The sequence below is a fragment of the Vespula vulgaris genome, chromosome 2 (genome assembly GCF_905475345.1).
Source record: "Vespula vulgaris chromosome 2, iyVesVulg1.1, whole genome shotgun sequence".
Classification (NCBI taxonomy): domain Eukaryota; kingdom Metazoa; phylum Arthropoda; class Insecta; order Hymenoptera; family Vespidae; genus Vespula; species Vespula vulgaris.
The window spans coordinates 7,374,107-7,390,463 of NC_066587.1; the positions used below are offsets into that span (position 1 = coordinate 7,374,107).

Genomic DNA, 16,357 nt, shown 5'->3' on the forward strand with positions numbered 1-16,357 from the left:
CTTTTTTTCTTTTATAATTCTTCTCTCTTCGCTCCCTTTTAAATATCTTTTTCCGCTTACCTTTCTCTTCTTTTTCAACTTCTTCGACATAATACCGATGTTTCTAACTGAAATGTTGATTTTATCTAATGATTTCGTGAAAAGGATAATACGAGGAAGAAACGTTGCCAGGATCAATATATTATCTGTTATTTTATATTACATGTATATCTTTCACTAAATACACAATCCATTAAAATGTTCGATATAAAATTAATATGTTGAGAATATCCGTAAAAATGAAGAGGAGCAAATGAATATGGATAAAGAGTTATTTGAGTACATTTGATATTTGGTACGGATTTCTCTCTATCTATCTATCTCTCTCTCTCTCTCTCTCCCCCTCGCTTAATATTTCCATTACCCAAATATCAACACACATTCACAAAGAGGCGTTCATAATTCTTTCATTAACAATCTCATATAAATAAAATCCTTATAAATATTAATGTACTCTGTAACAAATTCAATAACATATAAATAATCAAACATTTTTATCCATCAAGAAATAATTTTAAAAGAGAAGATACAGAAGGTAGAAGAATAAAAGATAAGTAATAACATGTACGAAAGAGAGAGGAGAGGAAGCAGAGGAAGGATTCAGGATTTATTTGTAAATTTTATTCGATATGTACCTACACAGACATTATTTACATAGGAATATACGTATATGTATCGGTAGAAAACACAAATGCGATCCCTTCGTTCGTCGTATCGCACGTACAATACACGCATACGTCACCGTGATACATTTGCAATATTAACTCTCCTCCGGCAACGAGGACAACTATAGCGTACTTTTCAGCCCTCTCTTTCTCCCTTCCTCCCTTGTTCTCAAAAACGTCGAAAGCAAGAGAAATAAATCAAGCGACGTTTCCGCGAGCCGGTTTTATACCGCGAGCTATAGTGGCACTCACCGGGCGGTGCCATGAATGGTAATCCAAATTATTGTACCGGAAGTGGAGGGTCCACCACCGTCGACGAAAATTTGTCGGTGTAACGTAGGTCGTCCGTCGGCGACGGCCCGAATGAAAATCCAACTGGAATTGGACCAGACGGAAAGAGAGAGTTTTAAAGAGCAACATAGAAAAAGAGAGAGAGAGAGAAATAATGTTTATGTTTTAGTGTATGCGTGTGAAAGAGAGATAGAACGTTATTACGGTGCTGACTGTAACGAACGAATTAAAAGTGAACAAGCAAAACGTATGGCCCGGCATTATATCGATTCGAAACAAGCGTCCCATTCTCCGAGCACGCTTCCGTGAATTTTCCATTTTACACATCGCGTGCCGCGATATACTATCACGCGCACGCCCCTCGGATTTATTCCGTACTCACTCTTTTTCTCTTCTTCTTTCTCTCTATCTTCCTTCCTTTCTTTCTCTTTCTCTATCTTTCATTCTCTCTTTCTCTCTCTCTCTCTTTGTTTATCTCTCTTTATTCCTATCATCCCTGCACTCGCACAGATCGTGAACCTGTCAACACGAAAGTCCGGACGTTATTTTTCTGCGTTTCACCGATCGCTCTGAAAACATTTCAGCATGATAAAATCTCTATTAGCCCGAGCGATATTACGAGTGGTCTCTGCTTTTCAAACGTTGCCGCGTAAGCGAAAGAAGATCGGTGCCAGTGTGATCGTTATTGCTGTTGCTGCTGCTGATCCATTCGTTTTGAATAAAAATTCCTGATAAAACAGGATGGAAACGATTCGTTACATCGAACGTACATCTTTCCTATTTTCGATACTCTTAAACGTTAACGCGTTTTACTTGCTTACGGCTGACGACGTTTCTAATAACTAAACTAAAAATGAATAGGAAAAAATTCGCGGAAACGAATTGAAAGACAAAAAAAAAGAAAGAAAGAAAGAAAGAAAAGGAAAAAGATAGAGAAAAAAAAATATAGAAAAAGCCATGACCACGTTAGCATACACGAGTTCAATTTGAGCTACACCAAATTGTTCTTCCATTTTAGCTAACGATACCCCCAATGGCTAGGTTATAATCTTTACAAGAGCATACTGCCAAAGGAGGAGAAAACGAGCGAGGAGAAAGGACCGGTTCCTTCTTTCCTCCTATAATGGATATTTAAAGGGTCTTATAGAAAGCCGTTTACGCTTCGCTCTTTACCGAATAAGAAGAGGATACTTGTAGAGAGTAGAGAAAGGGATGAAATAAAGGAAGAGAAAGGAAGAAAAAAAAAATAAAAGCATAGAGAATATAAGATATAATAGAAAAGGGATAAAGAAAGAGAGAGGAAGGAAGAAACAGGGAGAGAGAGAGAGAGAGAGAGAGAGAGAGAAGAGGATATATTCAACGATGGGATGAGGGAAAAATGAGGTCAGGACGATTCTTATTTCTTCGCGTTGGAAATTTTGCGAGCCGCGAGAAAAGCGAGAAGGAGACGACCTCGCATAGTAAGATTATATTCCGACGGCTGTTTCCATCGGAGAAAGTTAGAAAGAGAGACAGCAGAGTGAAGAAGAAAAAGAGAGAGAGAGAGAGAGAGAGAGAGAGAGAGAGAGAGAGAGAGAGAGAGAGAGAGGGAAAATGCGATAATCGTAATTGCGAGGAGATTCTCGTCTACGAGCATGCCACCAGTATGCAAAGTATATGCAGTTAGCAATCCCATTGTCCTAGAGGCTAGCAACCTGCGCTACGAGCTTTGAAGATCCTTCGAAGATTCGCTCCATGAAACCGCCTGATGAACGTCCACGTATTAAACTCGACCCGGATCACGTAGAAATAAAAAGGAATTCGTGAATTTCTAGAGCAGCTTTAAAAAATAATTTCTCTATTCCTCTTTTTTTCAACCTTTATCATCGTCATCGTTCACGTCGTAGTCGTAGTCGTAGTCGTAGTCGTAGTCGTTTCTACATGATCGCGAATGAAAATCGCAATAAAGTACGATATTAAAAATTTCGTCGAAAAATATCCACGGGCTGTCTCCTCTTTCAATAGTATGTATGAAAAAGGGTGGCGAGTAAAGGTACTCGACGATTTCATTTATTCGTTCGATCATAGATCCGTTAGGCTCACTTAATTGCAATAAAACGGATTTGCACATATATGTTTCGATTTCAAACGCATTCCAATCGACTTTTCGATAGGAGCGAAGTGCACTCTTTGTTGTTATTGTTTAAAATGGGATGATAAATGAAGGAAAAATAACGATTAAAAATTGAAAATGAATTCTTTTGACGTAACTGCGAAATACAAGATCATATCGTGAATATTACGAGTAGATTCGAGTAGTCGATAGCCGTACAGCCATATAGCTACCTATGTAGTAGAGACCAGGAAGCCACGCGATGAAATCCCATCCGTTTTCGAGGCACGCTCGCTTCGACGTTCCTCGTATAATTTCAAGAAACTTTCGTCTCCCTTCTGCCTCACCTTCGGAAATTGTTTAACGCGAGGTGAACCTGATGGAACTCGTACACTGTTCGTTACTTAAACTCGAAAGCTTTCCGATATTAAATTCGCTACCGTAATGATAAGATGACGAAGCTCGGAGGAACAATTTAAATCTATGAATATTGGTATATATATATATATATGCATATACACGTATACACGAGATGCGTTCTTGGTAGTTAATACCGAGATTGTTAATTACTCCATTAGCATTCGAAACGGATTGCTCGAAGTGTTTCGGTTGCACGCTGCTGCTACATATATCGCGTATACTCGTCGATAGAAGGAGGTATCTACTTACCCATCTACTCACCAACCTTCTTGGTTGACCCCTAATGTACTTCTAACCACGAAACAGTACTCTTGCTTGATACCAGTCATACGATCCTTCCTGCATCTACGTATTTGTCAATCGATTTCGTCAATGAATTCAACGAATCCTCCTCCTGTCAAAATAGTAATCCATGGGAAAATTATTCTCGTGGAAACGATTACACGTCTATTCATTCTAACAAGATTATTCTTTAAGAATCTTTCTTTAAAAGATTTCTATAATTTCTTTTTTCTTTTTGTTTATTATTACTTCTATTATTTAATGTCCCGTCAATCGCTTGTATGCCTTTTTAATCACATAAGTTTGATGTTTTTTTTAGATAATATTGTAGTCAGTATATTTTTCTTGAGAAAAAGAGAAAATCTTTAATCTAATTTCATTCATCGAATTTCCTCTTTATTTGTTTCTCTTTTCCTTTTTTTTTTTTTTGTTTCCTTCAACAGGAAAGGATAATTTTGGAAAGTACGTCGATCAGTACAGTGATCGGAGATTGAAGAATATTTTTGACCGTTCTATCCACTCTTTCATTTCCTTCTGTCTACATGGGGAGGGAATTACTGTGATCGAGTTGTTTCTTTGGATTACTTTAATATAAGATTTTTGACATACTCGGATGATGGAGTCGTTTGTCCACTAGTTATGGATTGCTTTTATAGTATTTGTAGAATCGCAAGAAATAACGAAACGTTCGTTTTGATCATTGGTTACAGTTTCGATAATACGTTTTATCACGTTAAACTCGTAAAAAAAAAAAGATAGGAACTACTTGATAAAATTTTGTAATCGATTGACCTGATATAATTGTATAAACGTTATCGTTTCACGCTTTAAAAAAAGATTTAGAATTTGTTCTTTTATAAAATGATCTTTATAAAATGGTTTTACATTTACCAGGTTTCTATCAATTCTTAAAATTTGATTAATTCTTAAATCTTTAACAGATTTAGGTTGACATCTTGTTACCTCCAAACAAATCTTCATCGAATTCTATTTTTTGGGCATAATCTATGAAGAAATACTATGAATTATTTATCTTGCTTGTAAACTGAATTTTCATAACAAGTTCTCCTTCGAAGATAAATATCCTATAGAAAAAGAAGAAGAAGAATTCTTTGAAAAAATACATTCATTCCAAGCAACGTTTTACAAATTAAAACAATCTCACCTTACGTATGATATCGCGTTTCATTTATCTTTATGATATACGACAATATATCGATGTCATCTTTATAAACTATATCCTATTGCAATCTTTGAAAATAGGCGAATAATATTGTTTACGATAAGAAAGAAGAAACGGTTTGCGACGGATCGCTCAGAATTGATAAATCTCTTAAAAGAAGAAGAATACAATCCCTCTTCTCGAGCGTTGTTACGTTTCCTCTGATGCGTAGTTTCTACGTCAGAGAAAACCGAATCTGTGGAGAGAAGAGACGAAAGATGGATCCTGTGTTCAGTTGGTTGGAAAAGGATGAAGATAGAAAGACAGAGGAGGGGTGTAGAGATGTCTAAAGGAGGTGGTGCAGGAAGTGGATAGGAAGATACGTCATATTCCTTAAACGAGAGGAGGAACGTCAGAACAAGCTGGCGCCACTCATACCTACTATCTAGAGAATAACAATATCCAAGTCTCTATCTATATGTCGTTTTGCAGACATACACATACAGACCACACGAGCGCGCGCGCGGGCATGTGCTGCGAACTCCGTCTCTTTCTCTCTCTTTCTTTCTTTCTCTCTTTCTCTCTCTCTCTCACACACACTTTTCTTCTCCAGCCGGTGTCGTGCAAAAGAAAAGCTCCTGCACCTAAAGCGACTTCGAGCCGATTTATACTATATACCACGTATATGTATACATACATACATATATATGTGTATATATATATGTATGTATGTATGTATGTATGTATGTATGTATGTATATGTACAGGGTGATTCGTGTAAAGCGATCATTGGAAAATTTTTTTTCTCCAATGGACCTCGCAAATTTCCTTTTTTCATTATTTCGAAGATCCGTTCGTCGAATCATTTTAATACATTTCATTTTCTCTTTTTTTCTTTTTCTTTTTCTTTTTCTTTTTCTTTTTCTTTCTTTTTTTTTCTTCTTCTTCAATCTACTTGAGAAATCTCAAGATCGATAAAGTCACTCACGTTACACGTTACACCCTGTATATGTGTTCGAGAAATACATGTGTTCCTTCAAGAATTTTTCCACAAATTTTGTTTGCGACCCTCGTAGAAGGAGGTGGATAAAGGGTGCAGGGGAATTATTGCTCCTGGCCCGGACATCGATCCTTTTTCGAGTGAGCTATATCCATCCGCTTCGAAGACGAAGACGTTAGATTCTCTCATTCTTTTTCTTTTATTTTTAGGAAATCTGAAAGGATATCGAACACGCGCTATTCCTGTCTTTCTTTGTCTCTACTCCGTTTGAACAGACGAAACAACATTTTTCTGTTTCTTGGGGTTGATCACGTACATATATGTGTGCTATATGTGTATGCGTATATATTACACACACACACACACATATAATGTGTGCTCGATCGAAGTCATGGCATATGATATTACGTTCTGGACCGAGTCAAACGTGTTCGTCTTTATTGCTTCAAATATAAACAAAGCTAACTTCTCTCTCTCTCTCTCTCTCTCTCTCTCTCTCTTTCTCTCTTTTATCAACGTATATATCTCCATATCACTTCAAAGTAATTTTAAATTTAAAATCGTATATATTTTAACGAACGTCAGGATAATTCTTTTGAAAATTCTTTTTATAGATCCAAATATTATATATCCATGTGAATAACATTCTCGGAGACATAGCAATGTAATTAATCCAATCAGAGTAACCACATTTACACACATTCCCACAATAATTCTTGAATCGAGAAAGATGTTCACTTTACTAGATGGTATCTCGGTATGAGGATAGAACGAGGCAGTGATTCATAGAATATTTGCGAAGCACCCCAGCCGCAAACCAATGTCGGACGACCTAAATGCTTTATGAAATAGGATCAGCACTCCTGGAATCTGAGAATTTGTGCTACCGGAAGCTTCAGACTGCTAGGAAGGGAGAACCGTACGAGCTTTAATGATGAAACACGAGAGATCGATTGGAATTTCGAGAGGTAAGTTACGCGATCATCGACACTTTTATTTGATCTTTTTCAAAAGAAGAAAAAAAGAAAAACATTTTACAGTTTTTTTTTTTTTTTTGGTAATTCTTATTTTTTTCTTTAGACCTATATATACCGATCTTCAATGTTTTACGAATATTTAGATAATCGATAAACGCGAATAAATCCGTCCTTGTGTTTACGAATCGACGACGCAATACATATTCCATATCGTAGGATATAAACATCGATATAAGCGGTACTTCACTCGACCACCCCTATTCCATAGAAGGTACTCGAGTCGAATATTTACGAACCGCAAAGGCGAACCAATAAACAGAATCGGAATATGGGATAACTGTTTTATGAAATAACGATAGTGTCTTTCGAATTCGAACTTTTCCATTCGAAAATTAGAAAGATAAGTAAGAAGAAGAAATATATTTTATTTTATGATGAAAACTGATAAAAGAGAGAAAGAGAGAGAGAGAGAGATTTAAAAGATTTATGACTAGAATAACAATGTTTCGCGTTTGACAAGTTCGCAGACGCGGACTTGTTTAAGGAAAATTTAATTTGACAAAAAGTTTAAAGTCCTTTTATTAACTTTGTTATTTATTAGCGAAAGTTTTAAAATCTCGGCTAATAATATACGATACGATGGTAAAAATAACAATTAACTGAAATATCAAAAAACGATAATCTTGTACCGAGATTTGAATTCTAAGTTCTGAATTGTAAATTAGTTAAATTCGGAATGTAGTATATTTTGAGTTTTTAGTTCTATGTATGAAAAAATGTAAAAAAAAGAAATGTCTAAAAAATATACACATAGAATGACCTGTGCGGGTCACGTTATTTATATCGATACTTCGAAAAGTGTCGACTAAGGACAACGAAAGCGGAGTTAAAATTAATTATCTGATCAGTGATAACTTAATTCTCGAAAGGTTTTAGAAAAAAGATTGTATGTCAGGGTTCAAAAAATTGACAGTTTTTGTATTCTTTAATTCAGAATGTTTTAATCCAAGTTGGAATTTTTAATGAGAATATCTGATATGTCAGACCATCTATCACCAAACGCGACCATCATAAATTATGATCTTCTTCGATCTTAACGGACAATATAAATTATATATTAATATATATATAATATTAATTATATATTAAATTATAAATTATATTTATATACGTAGGTTCAGATATAAGATAATTAACAACGTAAAATCATAATTGGAACGAAAATGAAACGGATCAGTAGAGTAATTTGTATTACAGTAATTTCTCCATGCCATGCAGAAAATTACGAATAAAAATGTTCAAATATTCGTGTCTGGTTAGATAGTAAAAGAGGCAAAAAAAAAATAAAGATAAAAAGAAAAAAGAGAAAGAAGAGATGAGGAAGGGAAACGAAGGTAGAGTTTTATACGGGCGGAAGTTAAACGATTAAAGCTCGCGGTCCAATGTCAAAGTTCTTTGAAAATTCGAGAGAAGTTCAGCGGATAATCGCGGAGAGAAAAACGAGTGACCTTATATACCAAGAACGGGAGGTAAAAATATTATCGAAGAAAACAGTCCCGAACGATTTTCTTCTTTTCCTTTTTCTTCTTCTTATTTCTCTTTCCTTTTTCCTTCTATTTTTTATTTTTTCATTTTTTTATTTTTATTTTTATTTTTTTTTTTTTACTTTTTGTACCTTTCTTCCTCTCTGCACAATGTAGGCGTTCTTGAGCAAGCGAGCCAACGAGTTTTTTCTTAACCTTCGAGTGAAACTCATACTTACGTTCTCCTCGCGTAATTTATACCGAACGACTTTCTATTTTCGAAGGAAACCTGCCAATCTTTTCGAGGTACGTTATTATTACGAGAAGTAAACGGAATTTGTGCCATTTCTTTCAACATCGATATTTTCCTTTCCGAAGCTCATAGTCGAACCATCTTGAAAAAACGGAGAATAAGGTTTTTTAAACGTTCATAAACGTTTCTTTTCTTTTCTCTTTTTCTTTTTTTTTTATGCAATTTCCATCGTCCATCGTAAAACTTACGTATTCCTCGTTATTTATGTATTTTCTATAGTACGAAACTTATTAACGAGTAAGTAAAATTTTTCATTCAGAAATTAGTCTTTCCTTGTGAATTACAAATTAACAAGAAAAATTCTCTTGCCTCTTAGAAAGGATGTATTTAGCTCGGAGCAACGAATAATATAGTGGTCGTCGTCGAGACGGAAGTTTAATTTGACTTATGAAACCCTAGAAAAGAAAAGATATCATTAAGGGTTACTACCCTTCTAGTATCCGAGCCTCGCCAACCTTCCGCGCCTTCTTCTTCCGTAATTGGACTTAGGTTCGCAAGAAAAAAATAATTGATGATAGTTCAGGAGACCAAAATCCCCAACGATTAATCTTATAATTTGTCAAGCTACTCTCTCTCTCTCTCTCTCTCTCTCTCTCTCTCTCTCTCTCTCTCTCTCTCTCTCTCTCTCTCTCTCTCTCTCTCTGTCTCCCTCTGTCTCTCTCTGTCTCTCTTTCTCTCTCTCTCTCTCTCTCTTTCTCTTGCGCTCTTGCGTTCTTTCTACTCTCGACTGCCAACCGTCGATTCGATCTGTTTCACGTGTCGCTCGATTGCACAGCAAACGTGGTACCTTTTATAAATCATTAAAATCGATACTTCATCATCGATAAAGGACGTAACAAACGATACGTCTTCGAAGAAAAATCGCCACCGTCGGCTCGAACGCGCCGTTAATTTTACTTTACACAGTTACCCACGTGAAATAATCCTTATATGTTATATCACATGCAATATCATCGTCGTCTAATCAAATTCGTATATTTCTTTTTTTTCTTCTTTTTTTCTTAATGTTACTGGATCGGAAAAAAAGGAAAAAGGAAAGACAGAAAAAAGAAAAATAGGAAATCTAGTTTGAAAGCTTTTCTCGATATGTAAATATCAAGTGAGCTTACGAAATGTAGACACATCTATACGTAGAGATACTACGTCTGTATATATATATATATTTACGTTCGAGTGTAGTTATCTGTAGACGCTTGGCAGTGCTTACACTATCGTACCGATTTATCCTGAGCAAGAGTAATCCCCTAGTCCCCGGCGGTAATCATGTTTGCTATTTTGATGCTCATACATAAACAAACATAAGTTGATGCGGTAGGTAGGTAGGTAGAGCACCAAGATTTACCACATATTCCGAAGCTTGTTGTATGCGTGTGTGCGTCCGTGTATACGTATACGTATACGTGCGTATATATATATATCTCTATGTGTGTGTGTATATATGTGTAAATGTTTGTCACATATTGTCGCACCTATATAAATATATTTTTAGACGAATAACATCGCGTAAACAAATTAAAAAAGAAGTGAACATATATACATAACGCGAGAAACAACGAACGATCTGTTTTTGTTACTGTAATAATATAACGGGGTCGCAAAATTTGTTAGATTTATTTCACAGACGATAATTATCGTCAAACGTAAGATACATATGTGAGTCCAAACGAAATAACAAAAAGCTTCCATTTAATTCTTCGTGCAAATGTAAAATATCCATTTATCGTGGATACGATTTATTCGCGATGGAAGCATATTTGCTTACGGAGTTCACAAAGGCAAAAACAAAAACAATGTTTTTCCTTCGCAAATATTCATGTCGGAGAATGTCGAGAAGAAGAAAAAGAAGAAGAAGAATGAAGAGGAAAAGAAGGAGGGACCGTACTCACCGTCAATCCGATCGAAATCGTCCTACGAACAAACTTCGAATACGTTTCCCGAACATATATAACCAACCCCTCGTCCTCGAGATTTACGAAGCTACTTTCGGTTTGCGAACACATGTCCGTCGAAATTCCACGTGTCCTTATTCCCTATATACATATGTTATGTATAATCTATCTCTTTCTCACTTCCCAATGATATTATTCAGATTTTTAACGGACGGACGAACGAACGAACGAACGAACGAACGAAGATCGACCATAGTTGTCTCGCTTCATTGCTTTCTAAGATCTACGACTTGAAATTCTCAGTCCTTTTTTCTCCCTTTTCTTTTTTTTTTCTTTTTCTTTCTCAAAGATCACGAACACGTGAACCGAATTTCGATCGAAACGACGTTTATTACGATCATTATTTATGTAGGTAGATATATCTCTAGAGTATCCTATGTAAATATCCTTTCCTAATGTATGTGTGTATTTATATTCTATGTGAGGACTCAACTATATGTATATGTATATATATATATATATATATATATATATATATATATGTATGTATGTATCAACGTATATACATACGTAGATATATATTCCTCTCCGTTAGGACGATACGAGCATTATGCATATCTATATGCGATGCATCCAGCTAAACGTTCGTTTCATCCGATTGCCCATAATTCCAGCAATAGTGACAATCTGTGTTATCTCCATTAGCATAACTTTCACAGCTATTAGCGCGATTGTTAGGAACGTTCTCGATGTTTTCGTTAACCCATCAGAAATTCCCTATACGATCCTTTCTCCTATATTATTAAAGATGATAACATAAGAAATGTTACATGCATATCTTACACACACACACACACATATATCTATATTTATTTTATTCGATGTTAGAAAGGATCAGATACAGAGGGGATAAAGCATATATGTATATATTCGAAGAGAAATAAATGGAAGTCTGGAAAGTTTTCGAATATTCCTTCAGTGTCAGTTGCTTTAGTTCTTCGAAAGAAAGAAAGAAAGAGAGAGAGAGAAAGAGAGAGAGAGAGAAAGAGAGAGAGAAAAAAGAGGGAAAAAGAGGGAAAGAGAGAAAGGAAGACACAAGGGTGGCAGGTGACGCCCTTTACCACCTACTCCCTTACCAATAAGAAATATTTACGACTAGCACACCTGCTAACGCGTTATTACAGCCCCGTCGGACTTTCATGAAGGTGCGTCCGACATATTACGAGTATAACTTTGCACGACTTTGCCTCCCGTTTAACACGATTTCTCTCATCCATTTTCAAAACTCATTCTCTTTTCCTCTCTTTCTCTCTCTTTCTCTCTCATTCAAATCTATTTGAAAATTCCAATCATAGTTGGAAAATACGATGGATCATCCGTGCTCAAAAGTTTAAAAGGGTCATAACATTTTCAAATTATTCTTACTCTACGGATATATAGTATCGTTTAAATATTATCGTGCTAAAAATTTCTAACATTATTATCGAGATGAAATGAAATATGCACGATCGTTTTTCGAATCGTTTTTAATTATTTTCTCGTATTTACTTTGTTAATGCATTACCTTCTCAAATAGATATAATGAAATTTTCGAATTACTCGTAATATATATTTCGTGAAAACTGAATGATAAATTAGATAATTAGATAGATTAGAAGAAACTTCCCGTAAATTATTAGAAATTCCTATCGTTTGCATACTGAATTTAGAATTTTCATCGAATAGCTATTGAAGATAATGATAGAATCGCTTTTAATCCATCTCTTTGTATTTCCTACGTTAATTTATGTTTTTCTAAATGAGAGATAATCGAGTTTTCAAACGGATACGTTACAAAAGAATATTTGAGATAAATTATCAGCTTTTTTGTAAATATTATAAATTCCTGTCCAATTTTCGGTTTTTTAAAGGAAAATAATCAAATTGTCGGATCATTCGTAGGTTATTAAAGGACAACCGAATGGAATCAGTTCTGAATTTCCTGTCGTTTATAAATCAAGCTTGGAATGTCTAACGTCTTTATCGAAATAGGGTAGTAAATAACGATCATCATCGAGTAGCTCATAATCGGTCTCGTGCGTTCTGCTCGTGAAGATTTATCGTATCGACGATCGAGAACCGTCTCGATTGTTGCCTTACGAGAACTAGACAGCGTAGCAATGTCAGAGGATGATATCCTCGTCAACGATAGGATCGTAAACGTTTATAGCTAACACTGGACGCTTCCGATTGTACGCACCTAAAGGGACCACCGTTGATTATACGAGGACACTCGATCGATAATTCACGGACGTGCCGAACGATTAATTATTGCCATGCACGGTACATATATACGGTCGTTAATCGACGATGAGGATTTTGTTAAATAATGGGATCGTCGTGGCTGGCTGCAAGCGGAGATAGGAATTTATCTTATTACCTATGGGGACAGAAATGTTATTCCATTATTATTTATTTATGTAGGAAATAACGATGCCAATCGATAAACGTTATTGATTTTGCATATAATTTCGATTTCTTTTGTATTAGATATATATATCCAGATACATCAAGCAGAATATTTAACGTAATCGAATTTTTGTCTTTATCTTCGTACACGTATCAGTTTTTAATTAGTTAAGTTAGTTTAATTAGAATTTTCGATTGATGAATATCCAGTGAGATTTATTTTTTGTATGACAAATAAAATTTATCCACGAAGTTCGTAACTATTGAATAAATTAATAAGAAAAATTGTAACAAGAAACATCTGGAAGATATAACGCTTTTTGTTTAGTAGTAGAATCGACAAACGAATGATTTATTGATTATTTTATCAGAATGAAAGTTAAATCCTCCCGACGACTAAATTCCTTTTTCCTAATCGAATATCATATATTCTACTTATTCTCGTTCCATGATGGTTATTAACCTATGAAAAGTAAACGGACCCGAGTCCAGAGAGTACGTACCATTTATACCAAAATCCTAAAGATGTCTAATAAATTTGGATAAAGGTTTCGAGATTATCGTTTATTACAGTTCAGGTTTGACGTTATCACTTCGGCAAATTAGATGAAAACCAGTATCGAGAGATCGTTCGAACAAGACGATCACAGTACCGAGGTAGATTTCGAGAATAGTTGGTAGATTCCGCGAAAGGCCATGAACAAAGGAATTTAATATAAGACAGAATTTGCAGGGGAGAGGTCCGTGGCAATTACATTCAGACTCTGTGCGCCCGTACGTACATTACGTATGTACGTATATATGTACGTACGTACGTACCTACGTACATATATATGTATGTACGTTTTACCTCTCAGTGCTTTTGAGTATGGCTACGAATTGAGGTAGCTTGTTAGTCGCACGTGTTGCGTTCAAACGAATAAAATTGATTCCGTGAGGCCGGCCCCGAACTTTCTCGACCTCGTTTACGAGTTATTTCGGTTGATTCGGTAAGCTTTAGTTAAACATGTTTCTCTGACGAAAATATGTCATACATTTCAACATTTTCTACATAGATATATATCATCTATATGTATATGAAATAGCATAGAGTTCGACAACTCTTAATACAAGATAAATGTTTCTATTCTCGAAATAGGAGAACTGTTTTTCATAAGAAACGCAAACGTTACGGATTGTCGTGAAAGGAAGTGAAATTCTCCGCATCTACGAGTCGCCGAAAACGTGTACATGAATAATTCAAGTCGTGGCAAAATCTACCGAGACATTTTCCGATCTAATTTCGGTAAAGGGGATATGACGAATGGAAGAGATTTCTGTTAACGGCGCCAACATTTCGCTGTAGCTTTGCCCGTTAGCCTCGAATGAAGACATATTTCCCGTAACACGACTCGGCTACTAATGTTCCTTGAGTTTGTTAAATATAACCAACCGCGTTACTCCTACTTGGCATCGCCGTCGAGAGAATTATGCCGGTACGCCTTGTTATACATTGTAAGCACATAAATCAACGTTATTATGCGCCGTTGGCTCTCTCTCTCTCTCTCTCCCCCTCTCCTCTATCTCTCTCTCTCTCTCTCTCTCTCTGTCTCTCTCACTGTCTATACACCAAGCCGCGAATTTCTGTTTTCTATTACACCAACCAAACGTTTACGGTGTGTATCGTTTCGCGGATCGTTAACTCGTTAAGATAGGTTTCTCAGCCGTGTTGGTTTCAAACTTCTCGAGCGATATGAGAAGAAGACAGAGAGCAGAGAAGCAACTGTTTTAGCGACAAACAAAGGAAATTGAAATTCCTTTCGTTGAATTTATGTAGATAATACATACGTCGATATTTTATAACGATAATGGATCTCGTAGCGCGTAAACTAATTTTATCGGGAATATAACGATGTAACCATTACCCAAAAGCTATTAATCAATTAGTGTGTCAGAGAGAGAGAGAGAGAGAGAGAGAGAGAGAGAGAGAAGAGTAGTGGTGATGGTAGTGGTGAGCATAACAGGCACCTGCAATAATTCCGACGATTAACGTTACAATGACTCACCCGACGGGCACGTACGACGTATCGCACGAGCATTCTAGTTACGCTATAATCGATGTAACAATTTCCTTTCTCTCACTCTCTCTCTCTCTCTCTCTCTCTCTCTCTGTCTATCTCTATCTATTTCGCTCTCTCTCTCTCTCGCTCTCGCATGCTTTGCTCGAAACTCGCTTGTTCGTGCACAATCTCGATTCATCCCCGCAGAGTAATTAAACGGGAAACGGAGGCGTTTATGCAATAATTAAATCAAAAATACGCTCGTGTTCAATTATCGTTTAAAACGAAGATAATACTTTTTCTATTTCCTAGAAAGTATCGTACCCGTTGCAACTTTATCATCAAATAAAAATTTCAAAACCAACGGCGTTCTTAATCCCGTTGTGATAATTAAAAAACAAAAATTTCAATATTTATCTTATTTTAGAAAGTAGGAACAAGTTCCGTAAGAAAACCGACGATCTTCTTCTTCTTATTCTTCTTCTTCTTCTTCTTATTCTTCTTCTTCCTTTATTTCCGCGAAAATAAAGAAATTCGTTATGAAATATCAACGATGACCGTAACAGTGGAAGCTCATATTCGCCCACCGAACGGTAGGAGAGTTCTCAAGAGGTTAAGAGGTTAAGTTAAAAGAAGAGGGTGAGTTGGAAGAGGGGTAGAAAGGACTCGAGAAAAAGGGGATGAAAATCGTGAAGTGCTGGCAAGGGGATGAGAAGAAGAGAACGGCAGAGTGGATCGCATTGCGATGCAGATTGCAGGATGCTGCGGAGTAGGTACAAGAGAGAGAGAGAGAGAGAATGAGAGAGAAAGAAAGAGAGAGATATAGAGAGAAAGAGAGAGACAGAGAATATACAGTGAAGAAGGAAGGAGCAACAGAGAGAGAGAGAGAGAGAGAGAACAGATCAGTGGTCCAGAATGGTCGCTTGTGTTCGAGGTTATCAGGCACCATTATGCTCGTGGCACTATACACCCCTTTCGCGGCCCAACGGTAGTATCGCCTCGTGAAACTATCCTCTCTTTTCTACCCCCTCCCCACCTTCACCAATCCTCCAAAATTCGCGTTGGTAGAGACAAGATACATTTATACAGGGTGAGTCGTCTTACCAGTTAAAACAGTTATATATCTTACTAATTGGAACGAAAGATTTACTGTTTTTTTTTTTCTTTTCTTTTATTTTATTTTTGTTTCTATTTTCTCTTTTTTTTATTATTTTTTC

The 16,357-nt window shown here is 36.1% G+C and overlaps 1 long non-coding RNA gene across 6 annotated transcripts in view; it reads left to right on the top strand.

Annotated features, from left to right (window-relative positions):
- LOC127072629 (uncharacterized) overlaps positions 1 to 8,606 on the top strand; it is a 189,955-nt gene extending 181,349 nt beyond the window's left edge. For 3 of the 6 annotated variants that reach the window (XR_007785546.1, XR_007785548.1, XR_007785545.1), the window contains 2 exons: positions 6,566 to 6,919; positions 7,145 to 8,606. This is a non-coding gene — a long non-coding RNA (uncharacterized LOC127072629). The remainder of the gene's footprint in view (positions 1 to 6,565; positions 6,920 to 7,144) is intronic. The other 3 variants (XR_007785547.1, XR_007785549.1, XR_007785551.1) reach the window with 2 other exon arrangements.
- Positions 8,607 to 16,357: the final 7,751 nt, after the last annotated feature.